Genomic DNA, 14518 nt, shown 5'->3' on the forward strand with positions numbered 1-14518 from the left:
TTACTATACAAGTAAAATGACATAAAATATGTTGAAAATCGTGCAGTGCACCCCAGGCTTTAGGACAAGGAATGAACAAAGGGAACTAGATGAACACAGGTGAACAAAATCTAATAATCAGTCATTAACCATGGCAACAAACTAGAACATGAATGAGTAACCAATGGAATGAATATGAACAGGCAAATAAGAACAGAGCAAACAGTGAAGACTAAACCAGAACAAAGCATATGTTACAACATCAACACTTACAGATAATAAATGCTCATTTCACCCTTTTGGCTAGAAAATCATACTTGCTTCCTTTTCACAGTTGTTTTATAGTCATGTCTTTAACACCTGAAGTAATCAAATGAGTATTTATACAAATTTTATATCAATAACGGGTGTCCTATTTTTGATCACGACCAAAATGAGAACCCGTTGTGATTACTCAGCAAACATCTCTGCGTGTCAATTTGATACTAGTTCTTCCTGTTATCATGGACTCTTTGGCAGTGTGTCTGTGTGTGTGTGTGTCAGGAGGTCTGTTGTTAGCTGACTCTAAGCGGGCACACTACCAGCTTCCTCCAGCCACCCTACAGGCCCCTGTAACTCATATATTTAGCAGATGGTTTTAGTTATGTAAATGCCAGAATTACACAATCATGTCATACACTTGGAGGACAAGAGGCGAAATCTCGGATAAAAGGCTGTAATGTTCATACACTGTAAAAAAAAAAAAAAAAAAAAAAAAGGTTGTTTTTTGTTGGTTTAACTTAAAATCATGTAAATAGCACTATTTGGCATGTTTCACTGCGTCATCAGAAATAAAACACACACAATTACGCAATATGCTTACAAAATCTTTTAATGATATTTTAATAAAGGTTGTCGAATCTCAAAAAATGTTCATTGTATTAACTAAAACTTTAATTTCAATGAACTCAAAATTTTAAGGCAACCAGGTAACTTTTTTTCTAAATAATTTTTTACATTGTCATAAAAGGAAAAAGTGTGATATATGCATGTTTTTTTGTTTTTTAATGAAAGTTTCTGGGAAAGTTACGAGGACGAAATGACGATTTTAGTGCTTATCTTACTTTCTTTACTATTTTGTTTTTTTTTGCACAGTTTTCACATTGTAAAATTCCAGTAAATGGGAAGGTTGAATCGAGTGTTGACCCGCATCTGTTCACTGTGAGAGATGAGCCGTGCTGAACAGAAGCAATGACATGTTTATGGCCAGGTGTTGAGGAATAGACCGTACCAAATTGCTCCCAAGGTGAGTTTAGTGTTATTGTGTGAGATGGTCAGAGAGCAGTGAGCATGGAGAAGTGTTTCATCAGAAACATCTGTTCTCTTTTTCTCTCACTCTCTCCTTGATAGTTTCTCATTAAGTCCATCGCAGCAGTCTTACCCTAGTGTGTGTGTGCATGTATGTATCTGGAAATGTAAGCATTTTATGCAGAAATTTGAGGTTTACACTCAAAAATCTTTTAAGGTTCACACATTTCAATTATATGACAAGTTTTCATCAAATTGAATGGAGCATCTTTAAATGGTAGGCTGTCATGTTTTAGTAGTCTAGTAGTCGATTCCTATACAAAAAGTTAGAATTACCAGGGTCGGAAATGAATAGCAGTGTGGGGCAAAAATGCCAACAAAATTAATAAAAAAAGCCTCAAAATTTAAGATATGGGAATAAAAAATCCCCTAAAATTGGTTTCTTTTTTAACAAGATATCACAGAAGCAAGAGCAGTTTTTTCCCACAAATACCTATCAGCACGATCACAAATCGCAGAGGAAAGGAAAATCAAACATGAGATCTCCTTCTCAACTCACATCTTTCTTCTAGACAGAAATGAGATCAAGTGAACATCAAATTGAGACATAAGGCTAAATCTCCTGCTTCTCACATGTTTCTCCTGAGACAAAAAATGACATTCTCTCATGTTTGTCTATACTCTAAAGCTTCATAAGAGATCTCAGTAACATCACTCACTGAGCTCAGATTATTCTTCATAACCAGAGATGCTTACACTTTCACGTTTATCTCCTCTAAAGCTTCATAAGAGATCTCAGTAACATCACTCACTGAGCTCAGATTATTCTTCATAACCAGAGATGCTTACACTTTCACGTTTATCTCCTCTAAAGCTTCATAAGAGATCTCAGTAACATCACTCACTGAGCTCAGATTATTCTTCATAACCAGAGATGCTTACACTTTCACGTTTATCTCCTCTAAAGCTTCATAAGAGATCTCAGTAACATCACTCACTGAGCTCAGATTATTCTTCTTAACCAGAGACGCTTACACTTTCACGTTTATCTCCTCTAAAGCTTCATAAGAGATCTCAGTAACATCACTCACTGTGTTTAGATTATTCTCTTTAACCAGAGACACTAACACTCTCACATTTATCTCCTCTTAAGCTTCATAAGAGATCTCAGTAACATCAGTGACTGTGCTCAGATTATTCTCCTTAACCAGAGAACGCTCACACTAACATTTATCTCATCTAAAGCTTCATAAGAGATCTCAGTAACATCACTCACTGAGCTCAGATTATTCTTCTTAACCAGAGACGCTTACACTTTCACGTTTATCTCCTCTAAAGCTTCATAAGAGATCTCAGTAACATCACTCACTGTGTTTAGATTATTCTCTTTAACCAGAGACACTAACACTCTCACATTTATCTCCTCTTAAGCTTCATAAGAGATCTCAGTAACATCAGTGACTGTGCTCAGATTATTCTCCTTAACCAGAGAACGCTCACACTCACATTTATCTCTTCTAAAGCTTCATAAGAGATCTCAGTAACATCAGTGACTGTGTTCAGATTATTCTCCTTAACCAGAGACGCTCACATTCTCACATTTATCTCATCTGAAGCTTCATAAGAGATCTCAGTAACATCAGTGACTGTGCTCAGATTATTCTCCTTAACCAGAGAACGCTCACATTCTCACATTTATCTCATCTGAAGCTTCATAAGAGATCTCAGTAACATCAGTGACTGTGCTCAGATTATTCTCCTTAACCAGAGAACGCTCACATTCTCACATTTATCTCATCTGAAGCTTCATAAGAGATCTCAGTAACATCAGTGACTGTGCTCAGATTATTCTCCTTAACCAGAGAACGCTCACATTCTCACATTTATCTCATCTGAAGCTTCATAAGAGATCTCAGTAACATCAGTGACTGTGCTCAGATTATTCTCCTTAACCAGAGAAGCTCACATTCTCACATTTATCTCATCTGAAACTTCATAAGAGATCTCAGTAACATCACTCACTGTGCTCAGATTATTCCCCTTGGCTAGAGAGACTGGATGGCTCATATTTGTCTCCTCTAAAGTTTCAGAAGAGATCTCAACCACATCACACACTGTGCTAAGATTTGTCTTCTTGGCTAGAAAGACTATGTACACTCTAAAAACTGCTGGGTTAAAATCAACCCAAATTGGGTTGTTTTGGTAACCCAGCCCTGGGTCAAAAAGGGACGTACCCAGCGCTGGGTTGTTTTAACCCAACTAGTTGGGTTAAATGTTTAACCCAGCATGCTGGGTTGTTATTTTAACCCAATTATGGGTTAAAAATTACCACACTGCTGGGTTGATGTAACCCAAAATGGGTTGGAAGTTTAAACTAGAAATTCTAGTAATTAAAATGACTAAAATAACATCTACAGCAATACAGACTTCAGTAATAAAAATATAAAATTTTATTTTTGTTTTATCAAGTAAAATTGTCCATTTGTGAATACATTTTTTTTTTTAAATTTCCCATCACTCCCTACCCATTGACAAAAATCAATGAGACTTGAAATAACTTGAAGAAAATATGAAGTGAAATCTAAAAACATTTCATTTACATCAACATCTTGCACAAGATATCATGTGATCGAAATACTCAGAATCAATTGTAATGTAATTGTACTGTAGAAGAAAAGTACAAGTATTTAGAAATAGTAAATATAAAAGAGGAAAGATCTCAGACAGTACAAAAACTGTCATCAAGAGTCAGAAAAATGAACCTTTAGAAGAAATTTTGAAATCTTAAAGCATTTACATCAACATCTTGAGCATACATCATGTGAGCGAAATACTCAGTAATCAATTGTAGTGTAATTGTACTGTAGAAGAAAAGTACAAGTATTTAGAAGTAGTAAATATAAAAAGAACAGCAAAGAGGAAAGGTCTCAGACAGTACAAAAACTGTCAAAAATTAGTCAGAAAAATGAACCTTTTAAAGAAGATTTGAAATCTTAAAGCATTTACATCAACATCTTGAGCATACATCATGTGAGTGAAATAACTCAGTAATCCATTGTAGTGTAATTGTACTGTAGAAGAAAAGTACACGTATTTAGAAGTAGTAGTAAATATAAGAAGAACAGCAAAGAGGAAAGGTCTCAGACAGTAATAAAAATGAGTCAGAAAAATTAACTTTTTGAAGAACATGAATGTGAATTTGAAATCTTAAAACATTTCAAAGCATTTACATCAACATCTTGAGCATAACATCATGTGACAATTACTGTTTGTCAGCAAAAATGAAGGCTCGCAAAACTCTCATTGTTGGGGTTTCATCCCTGGAAAGTCCATAAACTAGTTTGTAAAAACTGTTACACTGTGGAAGACTGTTTCGGGTAGTCTATGTCAAATTCATAGAATGTCTTAAAGCAAACATCAACTGCAGCAAGCAATGTATTTTGCTCGAGTGTTGATAATTGCAAAGGCTTGAGGGCATTGTTATCTCCAAGCATGAGGGAATTCTTTTGAGTCTTTTGAGCGCAGGTACTCAGCCATATTGGTCCCAATCTGAAAAGAAGAAAAAAAATAGAGAAGGGGGGGGGGGATAGGGGATTGGCATCAATTTAGAACGTAAAAAGGTCAAACTAATGTAAATACCTTTAGGAACAGTAAAGGGTATGACACACCAAGCCGACCATCGGCCAATGTTAGCACTAGTTGGACCCCTGTTGTCCAACTTTTTGGCCCAGATGCAGATGACTCATGGCAACAACACATTTACCGTTTGATGTCACTAGTTTTTTAATGTTGGCTTGGTGTGTCATGGCCTTAAAAGGGTTAGTTCACCCAAAAAGAAATACTTAAATTAAATCTGTTCATCATATAAAGCGATCAAGTCTTTAAAAAAAAATTGGAATACATTAGATTCATATGAATTAGTTTTACAATCTTTATTAACTTTTTGTAGCGTCAAAGTGGTAATTGTCCAACCCCAAAACTTCATGTCATTTGTAAATATGCATCCTTTCCTGTAACTTTTTTTTAAAATGTGTTGCAGGTCTGAATGACAGGAAAGGATGCATATTTACAAATGAAATGAAGTTGACCAGACAAAACATGAAATATTTTGTGTTAATTTTGTCTGCAATGAAATATAAAGTAAATGTAGAAATCGCTTCTTTTTTTTTTTTTGCGTTTTCCATACTGTCCCAACTTTTTCTGATTTGGGGTTGTACAAACTGTCACTAGAGGGACAGAAAACTTACATTTCATTAGAAATATCTTTTTCCCATTCCAAAGATGAACAAAAGTCTTTAAGGTTTGGAATTTATTTCATTTTATTTTTCGTAATTGATGACAATTTACATTTTTGGGTGACACTAAATGTATTTGTTTTACCACACTGCTCGACCATATAGTGACTGAATGTTACGTTAATGTGTATGTGCGTGCGACGAATCGAGAACAGAGGGGTAATGTACATGCACATAAAGATAACATTCAGCTAGTGACTACTTGAAGTGTGGCTGAGCAGTGTAGTGAAAGGATAATGATATTATTCTGTCTTGTATTAATATACAAAAAGGGAGAACGGCTCTCACTTAAAGCAGCTGGCTCATAGATCAATAAAATTTAACATGTAGAGGCCATTCGCACCCAGAATCGGAAGTCCAAATTTTGCATATATATTAGACACAGACATACCTGGCAAAATAAAACTACTGCTAGTTCATGGGTTCTCTGAAGAAACTCGATTTTGTCCTCCTTTTCTGACCCTTTTGCGCACGTTTCGAAGACGCTCCTCCAGGAAGCCAGTAGCAGGTCTGTGGAATCGACTGAACTGAACCATGGACTGAACCACGCTTCCTTGTGTTTAAAGAAAAAGAAAACAGCATTAAAAAGTGCAACACTGGCGCCATTTACATGAGTACATAAATGTGATTAAAGAGTGTTTTCCCATCCCTGTTCCTGGTGGCACACCAGCATTACACATTTCTGAACTCGTCCTAATCAAACACCTGATTCAACTCATCAGCTCATTAGTAGAAAAATACAAAAGTCCATATAAATACAGCAAAATCACATCCGTGTTAGACACTGTACTCCTTTACCCTGGCAATCCTTAAAGGGGTCATATAATGGTACATGCACGTTTATAAGCTGATTGTATGGAAATGTGTGTTGGTAGTGTACACAACCATCCTATAATGATAAAAAACGTTCCCAACACTGCTAGTGCAGGGTTTTTCCTGGGTCAGAAATGGTCTTCGGTGGTGGCTGTCTAGCTGACCAGACATGGTCATCCACACACACGCGAGCACACGCGCACGCGCAGTAAAAGCACCTACCCGCATGATATGTGAGCCCAATACAGACAATAAATGTAAAATAAATGCAAATAAGCTTCTTCCTTTTTTTTTTCTCATTATGTATGATGTGTGATATGATGTCTTGATGTGAGACAAATAGTCTCATTCTCTACCATATCTACAATTTAATAACATTATCAGCCAGCTAACAACTTGCGTTGCTCTGGTTTCACCTTATTCCAGTTAAAACAATTTTTTTTTGTGGTAATTTACTACACATTATCAATATAAATACCCAAAATAAATACAGGAAAATACTGTGGATTACTAAGACTAATTCTTACTAACCCCTCTTGTTTAATGGGGTAAGCACACTTGTATTCTCATCTCAGATGTGTTGAGTAAATGATTAAACACTGATTCGTGAGTTCAGTGTTGGACAGATCAGTTCAGTAAAATGAATCGGTTCAAATGAGTCATTAGTTCGTGAATCGGACAATAGCGGACGTGTTATGTGTGAATCCAGACTGTTAAAACAACGCAAAAGATTTGTCATCACAGAAAACACTTTATAACGATATTTTTTCCGTGTATTTGAAAGTATGGTTTATGGCCGCTGCGTGTGCAAAACGTCTGTCAGAAGAGGTGCGTTTATTGAACGCAATTCACACCCAACATCAATTCAGGGAATTTTTTTTGCAAACGCGCCACGTGGAACATGGAGTCAGTCTTCCGACCTTTTACTTTTGTGTAAGTTCAGCTGATTTTGATTGATATGCGCGAGTGAGAAAGAGCTCAGACGGTGATCGTTTTGAAGACCGAGAGTGCGCGCGGCTCTCTACTCGTTCTCCGTCACTCAGTTAAAGGGTTACTTCAGCGATTAGCATATGGCTTTGTATCAGTAGAAACCCTGGAGAATATTCAAATTATTGTGCTTTCCCCCCTCATATCTCCCTGAGACAAGAGATTTATGCATTTTATTTCTGGAAAAATTCCTCCTATGATGCAAAATGACGATTTTTGCATCATAGGAGGAATGTTTGCCCAGAGGCTAAAGACTACAGCCAGCAGAGGGAGCCATTTCCGCATGTTTTGAATCTGCGCATGGGGGATGGGAGATTACACTCAGCTGGCAGGGAGAGCTCAGCTTGCAGACAGGATCATTTAAACGGAGCTATGGTGAGCAATGTAAGTCTTTTAACTTCTCAAATTCATTTCTATGAAAGTTAAGCTTGCAAAGGCATGAACTGAAACGCGTGCCAGACTGAACTCCTGTGTGAATGTATGCCGCGAATGTAGTCGCGATTACCTCAGCTCTCATCACTCGTGCAGTTAGTGCTCAGGGCTGTGACACTCCCGCGGTGACTCACTCATTATATTGAACAGACACGTTCAGTTTTTAATTGTAGTGTCTTCTCTAACTCAGTCACTGTAATGAAGTTGGTGGTGTTGGGAATGGCCTCACAGGGCAGCGAAGCATTCTGGGAATTGTAGTCTTTCATCCCCATGGGACAAAAATACATTTTCTGTCTTTTCTCAGTCTAGAAGACACCAAATTCAAAAATAATTTCACATTTCTACTGCATTGATGACCCAGTTTAAATACCGATTCATCTTCCCAGCGCTGAAGTACCCCTTTAACGTGCGCCCTGTCACGCGCATTAGTCATCCACATCAATATATAAATCAAATAAGGCTTTGGCGGGACAAAAATTTGTTTTGCCGGCCGCCAAAAAAAATTCTATGTAGGAAAAACCCTGTAATTAGAATTTTGTAATTTAAGTATATTACAAAGTTTTCATTTAGACACTAAAGAATCATATTAACTTGTACAAAAATGCCATTATATGACCCCTTTAAGGTATGGAAACTGTTCAACTACTGATGAAGCCAGGGTGACTTTTGTACCTGCACTTGGGCTAAAAGAAACAATTTCATATTTTGAATTTTAACAATAGTACAAATGTACACACAAAGACATTTAATATATCCAAAAATATTCTAGCATTAAAATGTTTTACTTTACTTTGTATTGAAAATGTGTACTCACTTTTCTCCAAAGTGTTCAATAAGATGTGACACCAAGATCCGAACCATGGCTTGTCTCTCTTTAAGTGAAATGCAGTGCTCGTTTTCAATAGCATCTACAATACCTCTGCCATTGGGTGTTGCAAGAAGGATGTCTCTTACTCTCTAAAAAATAAATTATATATTTTTGTATAAATATTGTGTTATTTTTGTTAGAAAAACATCCTACAAATGTCTTTAATTCATGCACAAAAAAGACAAGGCCTTTTCTAGCAACAGTCTGGTACCAAAACAAGAAATCATTAAACACACAAAAACTTACAAATGCTGCTACTTGCTCCACAGCTATCCTGTGCTGCTGCTCCCTTGATATGGATATAGTAGGTGTAGTTGCAAACTCTTCAGTTGATTCCTTTAATTGAAAATTAAATGGTAATGCATTTTTACAGCATGTTAGTTCTGCACAATATATTGTTTCAGCAATGATATCATGATGTGCACAGTCACAATTCTGTTAATGTGACTAAACCATTTTTTCAGTGAAACTTACAAGATGTATATGATGTCAACAAATTGAGAAACCCTCTCAGTGTATTGTGATGTGCCCATGATGACTTAATTTATATTAATAGAATATGGTTTACAACTGCAAGAGGTAGTATTTGGTAGAAGGTGTAGACAAGCATAATTTAGGGGGTTAGTTAGGGTTATTTAGTCACTATCACGTTGTTCCAAACCCGCAAGACTTTCGTTCATCTTCATAACATAAATTAATATCTTTTTGATAAAATCTGAGATGTGCCCCTTTTTGACAGTCTTCACAACTAACGTTAGCACTTTGAAGCTTCAAAAGGTTTTTTTATATATATATATATATATATATATGAATCGAGCGGTTTAGTCCACATTTTCTGAAGAGACACCATCGAAAATTAACTTAACATATCTCGGTAGAGGCACGGACAAAATGGCGGTCGAGGTAACGTTAAAAAATATACTGTCTATACGTTTAAATAGGTACAAATGTAAAGTATGTATAGTAAGTGGGTTGCTCATAGTAAATTAATAACATCTACTGTTATTAATGTACAGTTAAACGAAAGCAGGAGCGGAAAATTTGTTAAGTAACGTTATGTTCTGACAGAAGACCAAGCTAGAATAATAAGTTACTTCACCGAATCAAACCCGTAGCCAATACAGCAAATAATATATAATAAAGTTGACATATTCAGAAGCAATTTTTAAAAATGGACTTACCTTTTCCCTTCCAAATGCCAGCGTCGTGATGACAGTGTGGCGCACTTTCTTCCTAGTCCACTGAAGAGAATTGTGTCGTATGAGACGCAGCGCGGCTGTCATTTGGCCGTGAGGTCGAATCTCAATTGAGCTGAGAGCATAAAACTGCGTTTATACAATAAAATCGTTAGAGAAATATTTAATATATGTTGATAACAGCCTCAATTAACAGAATTTTTGGAAATAAGACGTAAGAAACCCAATAAAAGCGGCAGTTAAGACTTGAGGCAAAAAAACGCGAATATTTCCATATAAGCTCTTTTCTGACTTTTCCACCTTCCACGAAATCTCTAAATAATCTTGGATAAAAAAACAATTGATAACTACTTGAAATTTGTATATTTACTTACCATAAACTCCATAAACGTCTTTTATTCGCTTCCACCTGAATGCGCTAAGAAAATGGCGGCTTCTCCAACTGGGGTCGTCCGTGTTTTTGCGTGACGTGCATGCTCTCTTTCACGTCCGCGTTCCCAACCCAGCACGCTGGGTTGCAGGTTAAAAACAACTTTCAACCCAAATTGGGTTAAATCAACCCAGCATTCTTACCCAGCAGTCTCAACCCAGCATTTGGGTTGAAAAAACAACCCAGCATTTTTTAGAGTGTAAATGCGTATAAATAGTACGAGTGTGAAATGTCGTGGAATGTATACTAAAACTAATTTTGGGGTGCATATGATACGCTGTTTTTCGCGTGCATACACTCCAAAAAATGCTGGGTTGTTTTAACCCAATGTTGGGTCAAATATATACTAACCCAGCAATTGGGTTGTTTCAACCCAGCGATTGGGTTGTTTTAATCCTGCGGTTGGGTTAAATATTTGCTTAAGACAACCCAATAGCTGGGTTAAAACAACCCAACTGCTGGGTTAGTCCATATTTGACCCAACATTGGGATGTTTTTTACTCAGAATTTTTTAGAATGTATGATACGCACTTTATGGCGTGTATATGACACGCTCTTGGGTAGGTTTAGGGTGGGGGGTTCGTATGTATAATACGCTATAAAGTGCATATTATATGCATGCGAAAAACAGCGTGGCATAGACACGCCAAAATGAGTTTTGGCGTATACATTCCACGACAAATAGCGTTTTGGCGCTAACATACCATAGTGTTAAAGCCAGACGCGTTAAAAAAAATAGAGTCGCGACATGCTCTCATCTCCCGGCAGCGGGCGGTCACGTGGCTCATGGAGAATTAAATACTTCTGTCAATAGCGCTGTGTCAATGCATTTGAATGGCTTAAGCGGATACACAACAGTTTCACTATACAGATGTTAAGTTTTAGTAAACAGTACAGCATAGTGTGATTAGTATTAATTGATTATTAAGTCATCCATATTTACAGGATCGTTTTATAATGAATGTTCTATATTTTAGTTCAATAATATTTATTAAATATTTTGAGGAGATCTTTTGGTACTAAATACTATTTGTGCAATAATTATTGTCAATAAATGACCACTTAAAATATTTTCCTTCTAATATTTTTTATCATTTATATTACAATTAGTGTAGTAATTAAGGTTAAAATAGAGAATTTCAATTCAAAGAGGGAAATTAGAGTCATTTTGTGGCTAAAAAATAATAATGTTTATTTTAATGGCATTAACCAGTAGGTGCCTTACAGCTCTTTAATAAATATACATATCTAATCATATATGATGAAAAACTAGATTTCTTTAAATGTGAAATTTTAAAACGTTAATAACTTGCATCCTAATATTTTTTTAATTAATAATGATACTTAAGCACACACAAATGAATATTATTGAATGCAAGCTCATATCATTTGACCCAAGAAAATGTTTAAATAGTGCTAAGACAAACATTTTTTTCTTTATTATATACAGTAGGCTATATACTAGGCTTCATATGAATTGATACTGAATCAAGATCGAAATCGACCCCTGAGCAACTGAGCAAGCCAAAAGCCAAAGGAGACGACGATCCAAAACTTCTTCATTCCTTCAGAATGGAGAAAAAAGTTCTCCTCTGGCCGACGAACAAACAGTGTATGATTATGATTCTGGCAACTTTACAGGTCAGAAGTCATATTAGATCAATAGATATTTGTAACATTATTCAAAAGATTGGAGTCGTCATGCCAGGTACTGATTTAATGAGGATGTCGTGTCGATGCGGCATTTACAGGGGGGAGTTTAAATGACACACTCTCTGCAGGCTAATCATTATAAGTTCAGTATGGAGTACCGCAAGGCTCAGTGTTAGGACCGTTGCTTTTCACCCTGTATATGCTCCCACTGGGAGATATCATTAGGAAGCATGGCGTTAAGTTTTCATTGTTATGCTGACGATACTCAGCTCTATATTTCTTCAGGCCCTGACGAAACTTATCAATTCACAAGATTAACGGAATGCATAGCTGATATAAAAAAATGGATGAATAGTAATTTCCTGCAACTTAATTCAGATAAAACTGAATTTTTAATTATTGGACACAGAAAAGCTCCACAAGTAGTAACCGAGAATACTGTCTAACACGTGATGACTGCTCTGTCAAGCCCTCGCCGTCAGTGAGGAACCTGGGTGTGCTCTTTGATACCAATCTTTCATTTGAAATCCACGTTTCTAGCATCTGTAAAACCGCATTCTACCATCTTAAAAACATATCTAAATATTAGTACATGCGTTCATGAGCTCAAGGCTAGATTATTGTAATGCTCTACTGGGTGGTTGCCCGGCTCGCTTAATAAACAAACCCCAGCTAGTCCAAAATGCAGCAGCTAGAGTTCTTACTAGAACCAGGAAGTATGATCATATTAGTCCAGTTCTGTCAACACTGCATTGGCTCCCTATTAAACATTGCATACATTTTAAAATCTTGCTTATTACTTATACAGCACTAAATGGTTTATTCTATAATAATAATAATTTGTTACATTTCATGGTTCATGGAATCACCATCTCGCCCTCACGTGAGTTGTTCTATGTGTGTGTGTGTGTGTATGTGTGTGTGTGTGTGGGCGTGGCTCATTAGCGGTTGATCACGTATCAGCTTCAGTTGATTGTAATGTAGTGTCCTATTTATGGTTTGTGTTAATGTGTCCTGTTTGTCAGATCCTTGCATGCTTGCCTGTGTGTTTGTTCGAGCTCTTGTTCGTTGTGTTTTTCATGGCAGTTCGTTGGTTCCTGTGAGGCTTCTCAGGATCATCTGGTGCCCATTGCTTCCCTTCGTTGCCAAGCCTGGTCTCTGCCTGTCCGTTGGATTTCTGCATCTTCCTTGAGGATCTTCTCTGCTCGATCTGTCTCTAGTGATTTTCTAGTTATTTCCTGCTTGTATGCAGTGTGATGCTTCAATAAACCTGTGGTTTACTCGCTCTTGGATCGGGTAATTATACGGAAAGACTGACATTCATTTCCCGATCTCCTCTGATCCCTATCGTCCTGGGCCATCCTTGGCTGATGCAGCACTGAGCCAGGATCGATTGGGGCCAGAGCTCTGTTTCTGAGTGGGGTAGCCAGTGCCATGCCTCCTGTCTAGTGTCTGCTTGTTCGTCTGCATCTTGTTCTGTGTTACAGGAGGAGGCGGTGAATCTGTATAACATGCCAGAGGACTACCGCAACCTGCCAGAAGTGTTCAGGTGTTCAAGTCCCGGGCAGCTTATCTTCCTCCTCATCTTCCCTATGACTGTGCAAAAGAGTTAGTGCCAAGTATGTCTCCACCTACACACCTTTTCGAATATCTTTGTCTTCATGTTTTCTCCTGATGTTGCAAAGCAACACTTGTAAAAGGGCTGAAGGGCGAATTTTATCTTCCACAGGGTCAAGACATTTAGGCTATGTTTGATTATGCACTGCCAAAGAAAAAGAAAGTAAAATCGCAGGGTGTGAAATGCGCTATTCAAATAAACTTGACGCGCCTCAAGTCTAATAACAAGCACAAACATAAAATGTAATAAAATAACATTTTTCAAAAGGTATTCGTCCTACAGACGTTACCATAGATGTGAATGGGTATAATAGACTTAATTATACGCAAACGAAAGGAAGAAACGTTTATAATTTCCTGTGAAAATGAGTGTGAACATTTGCGAAAAGAAACTAGATGTCCAGTGGGCTAAAATGGAATAACGTTAGGCCTATTGTTAAAATTCACGGAAATCGGAAAATCGGGTGACCAGATCGCAAAACAGATTTAAAAAGCTGGCAAATCTTAAATTGGGCTCAGCCCACCTCTCATCCAGGGCTGCAATGTTACATCTGCGAATTTATTTCCTTTGTAAACAAAGCTTTGTGCTTTACTCCTGTGGTAATATTCACGTAAAACACATTCACATACAAAACACTGGGTACAAAACACAATAAAAAGTGCACAACTCCCCATCACGCGCACCCTAGTGCGGGTGAGTCCTTATTTGGGTTAGTAAAGTAATGAAATTATAGTTTAAGTAGAAAATAGTATTTATATCAAGAGATAAAATACAGAGTATAATAAATTATAGCTTTTTATAAAAATAAAAACAAACAGCGATATCATCGTCCATCGCAATGTTTTACTGTAAACATCGTTAACTGCCAATTTAGGGGACATCACCCAACCCTACATCACGGTAAAGAATACTTAACCTTTGCCGCTGATGTCTTCAGCCTTTGAGCGGTTGCAGGGAGCA

This window comes from Pseudorasbora parva, chromosome 5 (genome assembly GCF_024679245.1).
Source record: "Pseudorasbora parva isolate DD20220531a chromosome 5, ASM2467924v1, whole genome shotgun sequence".
In the NCBI taxonomy this organism is placed as follows: Eukaryota; Metazoa; Chordata; class Actinopteri; order Cypriniformes; family Gobionidae; genus Pseudorasbora; species Pseudorasbora parva.